Source organism: Ictalurus punctatus, chromosome 24, assembly GCF_001660625.3.
Source record: "Ictalurus punctatus breed USDA103 chromosome 24, Coco_2.0, whole genome shotgun sequence".
In the NCBI taxonomy this organism is placed as follows: Eukaryota; Metazoa; Chordata; class Actinopteri; order Siluriformes; family Ictaluridae; genus Ictalurus; species Ictalurus punctatus.
The window spans coordinates 6812286-6828020 of record NC_030439.2 but is presented as its reverse complement, the minus strand read 5'-3'; the positions used below and the strand labels follow the sequence as shown (position 1 = coordinate 6828020).

The following is a 15735-nucleotide window of genomic DNA, read 5'->3' as shown; positions in this document are numbered from 1 at the left end:
CCTGCTGTAATTCAATAGAAAATGGACAGCTACTGAGTGATATTTAATCAACCTGGTATCTAGCAAGCTTTTTAATTCTTCTACATTAAAAACGATCCCATCTGTTGCTCTTCAGCCGTTCTCTGTGCCTGATGTCGTCTTTGACTTTGGGTTCTGGTTGTTTATCTCCATGATTTAAATTTTTTTTTTAAATATATACAAAAAGGAAAATGGGGCTGAGGACATCTTCCTTCTTTGTTATCGAGCAGCTGTATCAGATCAATTTAAATCTACTAATGAGACTCCGATACGGCACCTTCGCTCTCTTCCTCCCTCCCGTTTTGGTCTCTGGTGTCAGGCCTCTATGCTGCTCACTTTAATTGAGAATTAATTACTGATGGAGAGAGACGCTTCAGGAATCACATTATAGTAGCCCAGGAGGCGCTCCTCTCAACCTTCTATTCCAGTCCAGACGGCTCTGTGTCAACCTGGTGCTGAAAGCTTAATGCAGGAGGCTATTTTTCACCCAAACCATCACCACCCTTCTCTCAACAAGCATTATATAAATATACCTGACCCCTCAAATCAAATGTGGGCCTTTGGAGTGATTCAGGGAAACAGTCTTAAGGCTCGGATCATCCACCTCCACCTGTGCTGATTGGTCTAATTTTCACGGTTATATATCTCTTGTGGATGAAATCCTACTAAAACATTTACTTTTCTCATCATTCAGAAGTATTTGAAATGAATGGCAGTATTGACTTGAGAAAATTATAGCCATTAATCAACCAGGTTTAAATTCCATGCTTTATTCATTTCAGTGAGCACCTGTAATTACTTATAATTGCTCTTTTTTTAACTACAAAAGTTCTCTTGATTTGGCCTTTCAGCCGTTAGGACCGTTAAATAAGCACCGCGACTGTATAAAAACGATGACGAAGACACAGGTATCAGAAAGACAGTGGCTCTGCAGATAATGGGCCGGCTGTAATTACATTTCTCGGAGTAATCCTTGTATGTTCTATACAGTAGTGTCAGGCAGTTGAATAATAATAATTATTTTTTTTATTTTTCAAATAGTCCAATTGTCCATTGCCTGTCAGTGAGGTGATTAGAGAACCCTTAATTGTGAGAATATAAAGCTGCACAGTTTTTGAGGGATGGATTTTGAATGCCATGATATTGCACGTGTGGACCATTTTGTTTATTTACAAACCTGGAAGCCAGTTGTCGTTTTTGGAAGCAGAGGCATCGAATCCGAATCCGACTCGAGCACCTGCTTTTAAAAACGGCCTTCTGTTTAGAGACCACACCGATGCCATGCAGCTCCGGTGTCAGCTGTTAATGCTTTGAATGCCTGCTGCATATTTTGGCTGTTAATGGTCCCTGCAGCAGGTTCTGGAGTCCTGCCCCGCCGCCCGTGCTGAATATGGAGCGAAGTGCTTTGCCGCAGCCAGGTCCCTCACAAAGGTCAATGTTTCCCTTACGTCAGTGTGTTTTTCTAAGTCCTAAAGCCTGAAATACTGCTGTCATCAGAGCTCTTTATCCAGCGTCTATGATCTGACTAATCCACAGTCTTAACTAGTCAATAGAAATCTTGTCCGGTGCAGTGTTTCTGCTCGAACTGAAGGTCAGGTTTTTGTTTTGTTTTGTTTTGTTTAATACTGAATGTTGTGTGTCTTCTGTGTGTCCACAGCGAGACCACAGTAGAGAGAAATCTTTATCTCAGAAACAGGATTTCTCCGAGTCTGCTCTCTGGACATGATAGTTCTGTGTGTCTGTGTTCACAGCTAAGGCATCAGATGGATGCCATGAGCATTTCAGCTGCGGTGAACCGCACCCTTATTGGCAACTGCGCCAGCAGCGCACGCCTTGGCTCGGCAAAGCACAAACTCCTTAATGGTGTTTAGAGGCAGGAAGAGGAGACAATGTTCTTGCGCTCTCTCCACAGGCTCCTTCTAGTCACATTCCTCATTAATTGCATAAGCTTCGCTCTTCTCAGCAAACTGGAGAGCTACTACTGTGCGTATTCATCTTGGTTTAAGGCTCACAAGAGTGTCAATAGCCGCAAAGCGTTAAAGGGGTTTTTACTAGGAGGAAAATAGCCCTCGTATGAATTCGTTACGATCGGGATTGGATGCTTTGTCTCTCACCGCTACGACCGTGGAGAGCGTAGCCGCTTATATATCCGATAACGTGTGTAATTCTAATTTGCAGCAATCAGTGTTCACAATATTTCAAATATGCACTGTATATGCAAATCAAATATAATCTAATTCTGCCTGTTTTTAGATTTCTTCCTAGAAATAATTGCTTAAAAGAAAAGAAAAAAATCTGGAAATTGAAAAGACTGTCAAGAATATCTAGAAATAGATCTGATCGTCTAATGTTTGGTTTATTGTACCGCTTATGATAGGAAATCCTCCTTAATTCCACTATATTCAAGATGTTTTCTCAAAGATGTCATTTTTTCAGTGCCATTTCAGTACAAGATAATTGATTTTGTGCAATAAATATATATAGGTCAATAATTTTAGATTTTATTCGACCACTTTACCTTGTAATGTCATTTTCCAGCGAGTACAGATTTCAAGAATCTGTGGTTTCCATATTAAAATGATCTGCTGTGAAATGAATTAATATGTAAATGAACGAGTGCTTTCCTCCAAGGCCCCTGTACCTCTGAAGGCCAATTTACAGTTAATACACTACATGCGTTCGCCTCGCCTAATGCCATTAATCAACAGTTCCACAGTGCTCACTGGTTATTAGGCGGCACTGATTGGGTTATATTTCTGAGCGTATTTTTTTTTCTTTCGTATGCACATTTTCTTGCTTGCTTTCAATCTAAAAGAGTTAATAAAAAAAAAAATCCCTCAGCTTTTTTTTTTCTTTTCCTCGTGTCAAATTTTTTGCAGTGTCACCAACAAGCCCACATCAGGGTATTGATCTGCATCTTGAGACAGGCCGAGCTGTGTTGCATGGAAACGCCACGTTACGTAGCACATTTAGCAACCGTGGGGCTTTGTGGAGCCGTAGCTGGAGCTGTGAAAGAGCTGCCTCTAGAGCTACGGAGAAAAATATAGTAATCTGTTGCTCCTTCATGTTTCAGATTCGACATCCATCAGTCAGTTGAGCTCCATTTGAACATTTTGTGGCACCATCCTGTGTCTACCCGGTGTATTGAGGAGAACTTTTTTTTATATCGCTTTAGTAATGCAATCATCTCTAGACAAGAGTGCCTTTGCATATTTGTCGACGGCAACAAATTGTATTACGTACAGCTTAGCATGTGTTTCCGAAATGTCATTGAAACAGCCTGTTCTGTTTTCTTGCCTTTATTGTTTGGCACGCATTGAGATTCTGTTTTCGTGTTGTTCCTGTCAGTTATTTGGGGCATGGTTTTACACATTAAATCATAATAAATTACACAATTTAAAGCAAAACAACATCGGTTGTTCTGTTCTCTGACAGTTAAAAAAAAAAAAAAAGGCATAAAAATGTAAATGTCTGTTTGTTTGTCTGTTTTTAGTTTGCAGCCTTCAAAAAAAAAACAACCTCAATTTACTGTAATTGAAGATAAAAAAAAAATGTTTACATATTGACATGTCTTAACATTGAGTATAAAATAGATTTTTTTTTTTTTTTTCGCAAAGCAGCCAAGTCTACTGTGACCGAATCGTCTATATTTACTTTCGTTTAACGAGAGGTGTGATAACGGTTTGTAGAAATGACATTTGTGATCTGCATGACAGCTTGTCATTTTGCCACAGTGCCATAGTGCCATAGTCTCTCTTACACACACACACACACACACACACACACACACACACACACACACACACACACACACACACACACACACACACACACACACACACACACACACACACACACACACACACACACACGTACACACACTGCAGGTGGTTGTGCCCTGTTTTTTAATGAGTTTCATTGGGAGAGACAGCAGAAGGTAGTGAAAGAACATTTCCACCACAACCTGAACTCTGATCAGTCTGCCAGAACAAATGTGCTCCAACAGCCAGAACAAAGTAGACAGGACTGGCTTATGAACAAACCCACACACACACACAAAAAACAACAATAAAAAAACAGTGCCTCTGAGTACCACTAGTTTCCCAGCGTTGCACAATACCTACTTCAGCGGTATTAGCGAAAGTAATGGCTCGGTAAGAAAGAGGATGAGATTGGAGGAGATGTTCTCACTTGCTCTTTAGAGGAATGCCCTTTTGCCCCAACACCCATTAGGAGGGATGCTCCAGATGAGGTTCCATGATTACAGCAAGGGAATAGTAATTACCCAGAGTAAAGAGTATAGTTGTGCTGATACAGTTGAATGCAAAGCTTGTGTGAGATCTTTGCGTTGAGGAAAAGCGAATCACTTCTTTCCTCAAGTGGAGGAAATTAATTCAGTTCAATTCTGTTTTTATTTGTATAGTGCTTTGAACAATGGACGTTTGTCTCAAAGCAGCTTCACAGAAACATATAAACACAGGATACAGATTTTAAGTCGGTGGCGACGGTGGTGAGGGAAAAACTCCCTAAGATGATATGAGGAAGAAACCTTGAGAGGAACCAGACTCACAAGGGAACCCGTCCTCGTCTGGGTAACAACGTATAGTGTGAAAGTAAAAGAAAGTTCATTATGGTTTTAAGACTGTTTATTATTCTGAAATTATTCCATTCTTTGAAATAAGGTCACGTTTGAGCTATAAGGACACTTTTCAAGATGGATTCCACCAATAAAGAGAGGAGCTGGGTTTGAAGTTGCTTGTAATGTGAAGTTATCTCTGCTCATTTCTATTACAGTAAAGAGAGCCAAGCTCATGTCAATCTTTTCTGTTCTGCACTTTTGGAAAGCCAGATATGCAGTCATTTGAGCTTTGGCGTCATTGCTCGTGTTTAGTTTAGTTTCGTTGACCTTTTAAAATCTATTTTGTAGCTTTCTGGCATTTACAGTATGTGCCCTTTTTTAATAAGTTTACCTGCTTACAACAGCTAAGATTCAGAAGCTGCAAGATCCATTCACCCTGCTGAAAAATACAACTTATTCTGACCAGATATCAGGCGAACTGGGAGATCATCGTTGTCAGCTGGTAAATGCTGGCAGTGCTGAAGGAAACAGTTTCTGAAAAACTGTTACTAATACTACATCGTTGACAAGTTGTTTTTAAGAAACTAAGAAAGTCAAGAGTAAGGCCATTAGAAAAACTCAAATGTTTATGGATCAGTTAGAAATGTAACTCACTAGGAAAATAACTCACTAGCTGGAAAGCATTCGTCTACCTGTTTGACCAGCTCAGCCTGTACTTTGGTAGCTGGTATTTGATCAGAACAAGCTAGAATTTTAAGCAGGGCAGTGAGTTAACATTAATTAAAATATGTTGTCTTCTAAGGGAGCCATGATGGCTAAATGGTTAGCATGTTTGCCTTGCAACTCCAGGGTTGGGGGTTTGTATCCACATGTTCTCCCTGTGCTTTGGGGGTTTCCCACAGTCCAAAGACATGCGTTCTAGGCTGATTGACATTTCCGGATTGTCCGTAGTGTGTGAATGTATGTGCAGTTGTGCCCTGCGATGGGTTGGCACCCCAAACAGGGTGTGCCCCACCTTGTGCCTCGAGTTCCCTGGTATAGGTTCCACCACAAGTGGTGTGGAAAACACGTGGATGTTGTCTTCTCTACACTAAAGAGTGTAGCAGTTATATAATTCAGCATTATTCATAATATCTAAATGGTATATTAGTTCACGTCGTCATCTTCTTCTTCAGCACACCCTTGTCAAGGCAGACAGATGGAAAATCAGCAGGTTAAATTATCAGGGAGCAAATCATTTTAATCAGGCTTTGGACGTGTTCCATAATGAATTGCAGTGAAAGTCTTTGAAATGTCAGCTAGCACTTGAAGGCCCCGGAGCAGACGGGCGCGCTCCATTCGGCCTCACACAGGCGGCCGGCTTACTTAAGGAGCAGCCTGGGACTTGCCAGCAACCTGGTTGCCTGGCAACCCTGTTAATTCCCTCAGTGAGAAAAATGTGCATCGGGCAACTCTAGGGAAAATGAGATATATCATTAACAACCTTATATATATATACATATATATGTGTGTGTGTGTGTGTGTGTGTGTATATATATATATATATATATATATATATAATGTTGTTAATGGTGTTACTAATGAGCCTTGTTGTTTGTTTTTTCCTTCCACCCATTTCTTCTTAATTGGTTTAATATTGAAAAGGATAAACAAAGAGCTCTCATTGTAGAAAAGAGGTGGCTTTTTTTTTTAAGAAGTTAAAACTATTAACCATTTGAAATTAGATGTTTCATCCACAACTTAGGATATAATAGTGTTGTTATGGTCTGAGTGTATAGAAATGTATTTTTTCTCCTAAATGTATTTTTTTCTCCCTGCCATAGCAACAACTAGCAATGTAAACAATCATGACATTAATGTAATGGGCAAGGCAGTTGAAGTGTCCTGGTATAGCTACATGTATATTTATATCTACTTATCACTTTTCCTCTACATGCAGTATATACTAACAAGCCAAAAGTTTGCACACCCATGCTCATACAAGTATTTTTTTTTGGGGGGGGGGATTTTAGAAAATTAATGGAGACATTAACACTTTTAAGTAGCGCATAATGAATTATGCACTGAGGAAGAGCAGTGCTAAACAAATCGAGCTAGAATATAAATTCGATCAGTATTTCTGATGAAGCTTTGCACACATTCAGCAACTTCACAACCAGCTTCATGAGCAAAAAGTTCCTAATTTCCTAATTATGTCAAGCAACTGCCTTCGATGAAAAATACTTGTTTAGGGAAATAATTAAATATAAAGTAAGAACTATTTATTTTACAGAAAAATAATCTATTTTATATAGAAATACATTTATACATATTGTGCCCTGCGATGGATTGGCACCCTGTCCAGGGTGTACCCCACCTTGTCTCCCATGCTCCCTGGGATAGGCTCCAGGTTCCCCCGTGACCCTGAAGAAAAGGATAAGCGGTATAGAAGAGGGATGGATGGATGGATGGATGGATGGATGGACATTTATACATTTGTTCACACCAAATATTGGCTTCATTCAGTTTGTTTGTCATTTTATTTCTATTTCTATTGCTAGTGTTTATATATTTAGATTTTCTTTCTTTCTTTTTTCTCCCCCCATTATGTCATGTCCTGCTGTACTGTAGGTATGTTCCTCTGGGGTTCTTTGCATGGTCGGCTGTAGTAGCTTTCTAAAAATGTGGTCCTACTTGGCCCCTTTTGGAAAGAAATCCCTTTATGCTTTATTTCTAACATATTTTGTATGTATTTCAAAGCTGATATCCATTTAAGCAAAATTGCACCCCATGTCACTATCTGGCCACCCGGGCTCATAAATTTAGATCCCCTCGGTCTTGATTATTATTCTTTTTTTCAGTAATTTCATTTTATGCTTCAGACTGATTGAAATGCAGTGAGATGGCCAGTCGGTAGCCAGGATTCAAACGACAGTCGGAAGAGTAAACGCGACGTATGCAGCCAAAGGCCAAGCAGTTTGAAAGCCAACGCATCAAAGAGAATGGCGTATAGTCTATTTTTATATGATGTAAAGCATGACACCAGCATAGCCTTCACATTTCAGCTGTAGGATGTATAGAGTGCCTTGACACAACAAAGATGCAGGTCTGCCTTTGTTGTGCTGTCACGCTGACTGCACCCATGGCCATCAGAACCGTCTTCAGCACTCAGGATTCAGGGTTGTCACCAGCACAGTGGGTTCACAATCATATAGCAGAGGCATAAACTTTTGCCAAAATGAATAAACACTCCCCAGTAGTGGGAATCAGCTAGTAAACTTTTCACATAACATCATTTTGGTCTATATCCCAATTTACCTTCTAGTGCATGCTGACTGACAGTCTAGCATTATCGTTGGATGGATTGGCAGACATGCTGTCATTTTCATCAGGGGGAATAAAAAGGCATGTCTACTCTGTCCAAGTATAACTTTTACCCCGAGTCCCCCTCCCTCGTTAAAGGTTCACGCTGTTTCTTTCAGTGATTGTGTTTGTGGAATAATTGAAAGCCTTGCCTGTGTATGTGTGTTGGTAAGGAAGGTGCTATGAGCAGGGGCTTGTTAGAAGGCTGCACTGCAATTTTCAGCACGATTTCCAAGAAATCTGAATTTGGGACTTGAGATTTTAAAGTGCACAATATGACACTCTGACTGGTGGCTGATTTGGTACGTAAAATTCTGGCAGTGTCAGGATTATCTGAATTATAGCTATGATTAAAACTGTAAAGCTGCTTTTTCAACACTGTCCATCGTTCAAAAAGCGCTATGCATATCAAATCGAATTGGAATGAGATTGTTTAAAAGCCACCATCAGGAGGATGGTATTAGATGACGCGAAATTCAAAATGCAAAATGAAGTGTGTAGGTTTGAGAAAGCAGTCATTTAAATACGTGGTTAAGACGTTGGACTTCTGATCAGAAGGTCGTGAATTCACATCCCAACACCGCCAAGCTGCCACTACTGGACCCTTAAACAAGCTCCAACTTAACGCTCAACTGCTCAGTTGTATAAATGGGTAATTAGATTTGGGCGTCTGCCAAATGCCATAAATGTAAATGTAAAATACTAACTTGCACACATTAATTCGTATAACGTTGTGTTAGCCTACATCCCTGGCCCCTCATACATTATGGTGCATGCTAAGGGTCATAATGCGTATTTCCTCAGGCTCACTTTTGAAGAATGGGCATTCCGTGTTGTCCTCTTTTAAAACATTTTCTCTAGGGATAACACCGATGACTTGTTTCTGTTTATGACCCCATTTTCTGCACAAGCCTGGATTGATGACGTAAGCATAATCGCTCTTCACTGTACAATCTGACATGGACACTATGCAGTCTGCTATAGAATTCAGCCTAAGACTTTAGTGGGATCATTGGCACTCTGTCCAGGGTGTACCCCGCCTTGTGCCCGATGCTCCCTGGGATAGGCTCCAGGTTTCCCCGTGACCCTGAAAAGGATAAGCGGTATAGAAGACGGATGGATGGATGGACTTTAGTGGGATCAGCTTAAAGACAGCTGTAATCGCATAGTGTAAAACCACCTGTACAGGCAGGAACGAGTCACTCTATAGGATAAAAGAACAGTTACTATCACTCACTTTGAACCAGCCCCTCCTGGCCTGCATTATATCAAGCTTCTTTTGAGTCCGCTTGGTTCCTGTTGTGGCCCAAGACAGCAATCACAGAAATCCAGACAAAACACCGGGGAGCAATTTTGAAGAGAAGGTCTTGGAAATTGAAGATAGTAAGGGGAAAGTTGAATCCAGCGAGGGCGTAGGATTGTTCGTTTCCCATAGTTGTGCTTGGCTCTGAAATGTTAAGTAGTACCCACACAGCATGGAGCCGCACATCGCAACCGATGAAAAGAAGGGTGGCTGTTTCCTATGCATTTGTGGTCTGTTTATTCGGTTTTACACAGCGAAGGAAATACACTTTTTTAAAATGTCATCTTTCTGAAGATTGCTTGTATTCCTTCCTTGCGTGGTCCTCTGTGTTTGGAGCCGGAAAGGAGAAGCAAAGAAAAGTCCTTTTTATGTGACGTGAAAGTTGTATATGGGAAAGTTGTATACTCATTCACTTTGTGGCAAGGTATTTTAAGGAAAGCTTTTCTCACTCATGAGCTCAGTGGAAGAGGGTGCTATTTCAATGCGAGCTTTACTCTGTAACATTAATGCAGCACTCAATGTCTAGAATTGCGAAAAATCTTCAGATATATAAAAGTATTCTCGCTTCCGTTACGCATGTCTTCCCTGTCGTGTTCTTCTTCTCTTATATATTTGGTGGCCTGATTTAATATTAATATGGGCCTGTTTTTTTGGTGTGTTTTCTTTTCTTTTCTTTTTTTTTTTTTTTTTATCAGTGTGGCCAGAAGACAGCTCTGGATGTTTGTGAAGTAGAAAGCTCAAGGTAATGAGGATGAATGAGTTTCCGCTTTGACCTTATCCCAAGTGGCCATTTTTGGGAGATAATTTTGCACTAAATGTGGAACAGCACATTAACAAAAACACTGTTTTGAATAGTTACCCTGCGTTCACACTAGCACTCGTGTCACGTGTCGTTTTGGATCTCTCTCGGGTGTGTAGCATCCATCCGGTGTTTTGAGAAGGGTTTACTACAGTATACGATTCATTTGTCTTTTGTAGTATCTATTAGCAGATTAGCAGCGGAAGCTATTGTAACCACACTAGCTACAGTACAAAGACACCGATGGTCTCTGCTACTTTCTTCCAAGCTTTATTTCTTTTTCGTAGCGTCTCTATACACAGTTAATTGGAGGTTGAGTATGACAGGATAAATAGAAAATACAGTTATATGTTTTTCTTTCTTTAAAAACAAAAACAAACATTAAGTTGTACATGGGAACTAACATCAGGTACTAAAGTTGTGAGAGGGGAATTGAAAAATTTCAACACGACAAGACCTCTGAAGGTGTGCTGTGGTATCTGGCACCAAGATGCTAGCAGCAAATCCTTTAAGTTGCGAGGTGGGGCCTTCATGGATCAGACTTGTTTGTCCAGATCATCCTACAGATTGTCAATCAGATTGAGATCTCTGGAATTTGGAGGCCGAGTCCTGTTCCTGAACAATTTTTGCAGTGTAGCAGGGCGCATTATCCTGCTGAAAGATGCTATTAGGGAATTCCATTACTATCCAGTTCTGATGCTCACGTACCCCTTGCAGGCACTTTCAATGGTGGACAGGGGTCAGCATGGGCTCTCTGATCGGTCTGCAGCTATGCAGGCCCATAAACAGCCAGCTGCGATGCTCTGCGTTCTGACACCTTTCTATAATAGCCAGCATTAAATATTTTAAGCAATTTGTACTACAATAGCTCTTCTGTGGGATTGGACCAGAAAGGCTACCCTTTGCTTTTTTTTATTTATTTTTTTAAAGCATTGTAGAAGCTTGCAATCATCAGATCTGTTGAAGATAAAACAACAGTAAGCTCATCTTGTCAAAGCAACCTTTGACTTGACAACACAAGTGTTAAATGTTTAGTGTAAACTCATAGCCGTTGGCATTATCTACCCATTTTGATTAATTCACACCACCTGACCTTGAGCATTTGAAGCCAGCCCACATATCTTTCTGAGGATACATATGGATTATTCAGAATGTTTTGTATCAGTGTCATGAGAGGGGCAAGTCTTCAGGGTTATCTGTGCTTGTACAACGCTGGCCACAATTCATCACATGATATATGGCAGACTACTGCTCCTAATGTGGATATTATGAGTTGCCTCTGAAATGCCTCACTGTGGCCTGGATATGGACAGGGTGGGAAACTTTGGACTGACTGCACTGGTGCTATTGATTATCTGAGCTCCAGCCTGGTGCCCTACTGAACCTGGGTATGCAGTTATACATTAAAATGCTGGACAGCATGCTGAGAAAGGAGAAGAGTCGAACACGGTGAGCATAGAGCATGAACACAGAGGTGACTCTGAGTGGACTCTTTCTCTGCTGTTTTTAAACACGGGCTTTTTTCTCGTGTAATGTAAACAGTCAAGGATACACTTTTAACCATGTGACCATTACCATCCTCACAAGATTACACAGTTTAGCCTTGCTGGGTTTTTTAATCGCAGAAAGGAGGTTCAGTACAGAACGATTCAATACAGGATGATTGTAGCAGAGACAGAGTAGAATTTTTCTCATTCTGACTGAGTGGGAAAACATTAAGGTCAGGTATGAGATGGGCAGTCAGGTGGCTCTGAGTGCCTTTGTGTGTATGTATGGGTGAGTGTATATATACCAATCAGCCATAACATTAAAACCACTGACAGGTGAACATTGATTATTTCATTACAATGGCACCTGTCAAGGGGCGGGCTATATTAAGCAGCAAGTGAACAGTCAGTTCATGAAGTTGAGGTGTTGGAAGCTAGAAAAATGGGCAAATATAAGGGTCTGAGCGACATTGACAAGGCCAAATTGTGATGGCTAGACGATTGGGTCAGAGCATCTATAAAAACTGCAGGACTTGTGGGGTGTTCACGGTATGCAGTGGTTAGTACCTACTAAAAACGGTCCAAGGAAGGACAACCGGTGAACTGACAACAAGGTCATGGGTGCCCAAGGCTCATTGATGCGCCCTGGGGGCTGAAAGCTGGCCTGTCTGGTCTGATCCCACAGAAGAGCTACTGTAGCACAAATTATTGAAAAAGTTAACGCTGGTTATGATAGAAAGGTGTCAGAACACACAGTGCATCACAGTTTGCTGTGTATGGGGCTACATAGCTGCAGATTGGTCAGAGTGCCCATGCTGCCCCTGTCCACTGCCAAAACACCTACAATGGGTACGTAAGCATCAGAACTGGACCAAGGGGAAGAAGGTGGCCTGGTCTGATGAATGATGTTTTCTTTTACATTATGTGGATGGCCAGGTGCATGTGCGTTGCTTACCTGAGGAAGACAGGACACCTGGATGCACTATGTGCAGAAGGCAAGCCGGCAGAGGCAGTGTGATGCTCTGGGAAATGTTCTACTGGGAAACCTTGGGTCCTGGCATTCATGTGGATGTTACTTTAACACGTACCATCTACCTAAACATGGTTGCAGACCAAGTACATCCCTTCATGGAAATGGTATTCCATAATGACAGTAGATTCTGTTGATCTGCTGCTAACGTCTTGGTGCCAGATACCACAGCACACCTTCAGAGGTCTTGTGGAGTCCATGCCTCGATGGGTCAGAGCTGTTTTAGTGGCACAAGGGGGACCTACACAATATTAGGCAGGTGGTTTTAATGTTATGGCTGATCGTTGTATGTCCATGTGTGGATTGAGTTGTCTGCACACAGCTGGGCCTCCACACAGGAAGTCGCTCCGAACTGATTTCTTTCACTTTGACCATTTAATGGTTTGACCCCAAGGCTAAATGGGAAGTGGACGGCTGTCATCATTCTGTATCTACCTGTCCCTTGAGACCCTTTTTCTTACAGCTCTTTCTTGCATGCCTCACAGACTCATCCACACACACACACACACACAGAAAACAGCGCCGACTTTGTACTGTAGACTTGGACGATTTCCCTCTGTATTGAGAAGTGTCTCCTTCTCCACCCCATGCTTTGATCTGTTGTTCAGCCCCGCCATCAGTGCGAGATGGAGAAAGCACGGTGAACATCTCATCTCATGCTTCTGACACATTTCTGGGTGGTACACTTCTCAGCACATCACTGACTCTTATCTCTCTTCCCCAAGGTCCCAGTGTACTTTCTCTTCGCTCAGAAAGGTGGCTGGCTTTCTCTGGGCCTAAAAGCATCATAAATCAAAATGTAACGACAGACAAATCCACCTAGCTGGGTTCTTAGTGGAAACGGGAGCACAATATGACTTGTTGACATTTTAATTACTATATCATACATCTCAGACCAGTAAGCCTATTTTAAGAGTGTAATTTATGGCAGTAAATGAAAACAAATATTCTCGGAAGCAGCTTTCTGAAAGCAGGTACCCGCCATATTGATTAATGTAATATCTCTCGAGCGGTTGTCCAATGCCCAGGAGAATTATACTGGGGACCTCACAGCAACATTCACATTTCAGAGTATTATAGAGGGGCTTCATAATGCATTATTGCTGCGACCAGCTCTGCTCACTGTAATGAACTGCATACAAATGAAGTCTCCTGGAACATCAGGTAAACTCGATAAATAATATGCCTCCAGAGAGCGGGATAGAAAATGATTTGAAATGATGGCCTTGTGATTTTTCTCCAAAAAACAGTCCGTGTTGAATATTATAATAAAGGGCCTATCAGAGTAAATTCATCTCCATGTTTTAAAAAAAAAAAAGATTATTATTCTTGTGTTGTCAAATTGTTCGCGTATCCTCCCCCTATTGGAAACGACTGGCCAAATAAAAGCCTGGCGGAGATGGGCGGGCAGAGAGAGTACACTCTTTTTACAAATCAAAGCAGTCGTTTTATTCTTTGAATATTTAAATTACCTGGGCACCTTTCCTAAGTGAATTAACATTTCACATGGCTCCCAAACTGCATGTGTAATAGGTTGTGGGCTGAAATCAAACAGACATACAGCCCTCTGGGATACAAAACAAGGCTACCCATTATCTCTCCTACTGTACTTTGTTTACTGAACCCCTGGCAGGGGCCATTTATCTGGAGAATTGTAATGGAAACCAAACTATCGCGACTAATCATAAAATCACTTTATATGCCACTCGTATCGATTCCTTTCAAACAATAGAATCCAGGTAAATGCTTTCCTTCCATATATATATATATATATATATATATATATATATATATATATATATATATATATATATATATAAATATAAAACCCTTGGGTGCACGCAGAAAGTACACCCTTAAATGATCATGAAGGTAAGCCATTCATAGCCATGAACTTGTGAGGCCATGATGCTTGCTGAGCCGTTTTCATTTCTCTGGCTGTTTATTAATTGACACCATCGAGGTAGAACACTGTGACCTTTTAATGCTGCTGCTGCTATCATGTGAGGAGTGCGGCATGGACAACTGTGCGTGGTCAGCCAGGATCAGACAGCAAAGATGACGATATCAACGTCCCTCTGTCTCCGTCCTTAATTGGCCCCACTCTACAGCTTTTGATGGATCTCTTTATGGTAATCTTCACTTAATCATGAACATCAAAAAAAAAGCATTTAGCAGATCTACAGAAGACTGTAATTACACAGTCAGCGTTCCCTCAGAAGCCTCGGTGCTCCCACCGGCCCCTGCCAGAGCTGGGGTTCTTTTTTTTAGCCACAAATGTCTCATTGACTCGACTTTCTCTTGTGGAGATCCATCTCAAAAATGGGTAATGACCGCAGTCTTTGTTCCAATGTGTAGACATGAACGAGCTACAGGTCCCCAGAGCTAATCACACACTTCAAGCAAAGTCGTGCTGTGCCTCGTGCCTCATCAGAGAGAGTTCTCCAAAGCCCCATTGATGTGTGATTGAGGATGCCATCAATTAATCAGGAAAAGAGAAGTGCAAGAGGGAAGAGAACTGTGCGTGAGAGAGGGGTTGAAGGGGAAAAAAAGAAATGTGCACCTTTCATCTGATGAAACAAAAGCGAACATCTTCCGTTCCATCTTTGTGAAGTGGAGTGGTATCAAAAGAACCTTGCACTCTATACCACAAATTTGGTTTGAGATAACAATCTCACCTTGGAGAAAAAAAAAAAAAAGAAGTCCAAGAGCTGATAGAGACTTGATGAGCTGGAGTCATCAGTTTTCAGGCATCACACAGCTAAGACTTATTTCCAATGCTTTAGAAATCCGTTTAAGTATTCTGTGTATGTCTGTGGAAGTGTGAACTGCTGCCTACATTCGGTAGACTAACTTTAGATCACTGTGAGTAATACTTTCATCATCTTGCGAGTATCTAATCCCAATCCCAAAGTATCTAATCCCGATCCCAAAGCCTTTACTAGTACACCAAGGTTGCTTCTGTCCATGTTTCAGTGACTGACTCAGAGAGCAGGAGTCTATCCTGTGGGTTTATACTTGCAAAGTGCACCATTTCTGCCAGTAATGACCCTTTCAGCTCATTGATTCTCTGCTTATGTCAGAATGAGGGATCAGATACATTGAGGGTGTGCAGGACCCATGAAATTCCTCTATGCTGGATGCCTCTCAGTAAAGCCTTGCGTCTATACTTTAATG

At 41.3% G+C, this 15735-nt stretch overlaps 1 protein-coding gene across 2 annotated transcripts in view; it reads left to right on the top strand.

Annotated features, from left to right (window-relative positions):
• The window catches only part of sdk1a (sidekick cell adhesion molecule 1a), a 278535-nt gene that overhangs the window by 144283 nt on the left and 118517 nt on the right, over nucleotides 1-15735 (top strand). The window lies entirely within an intron of this gene.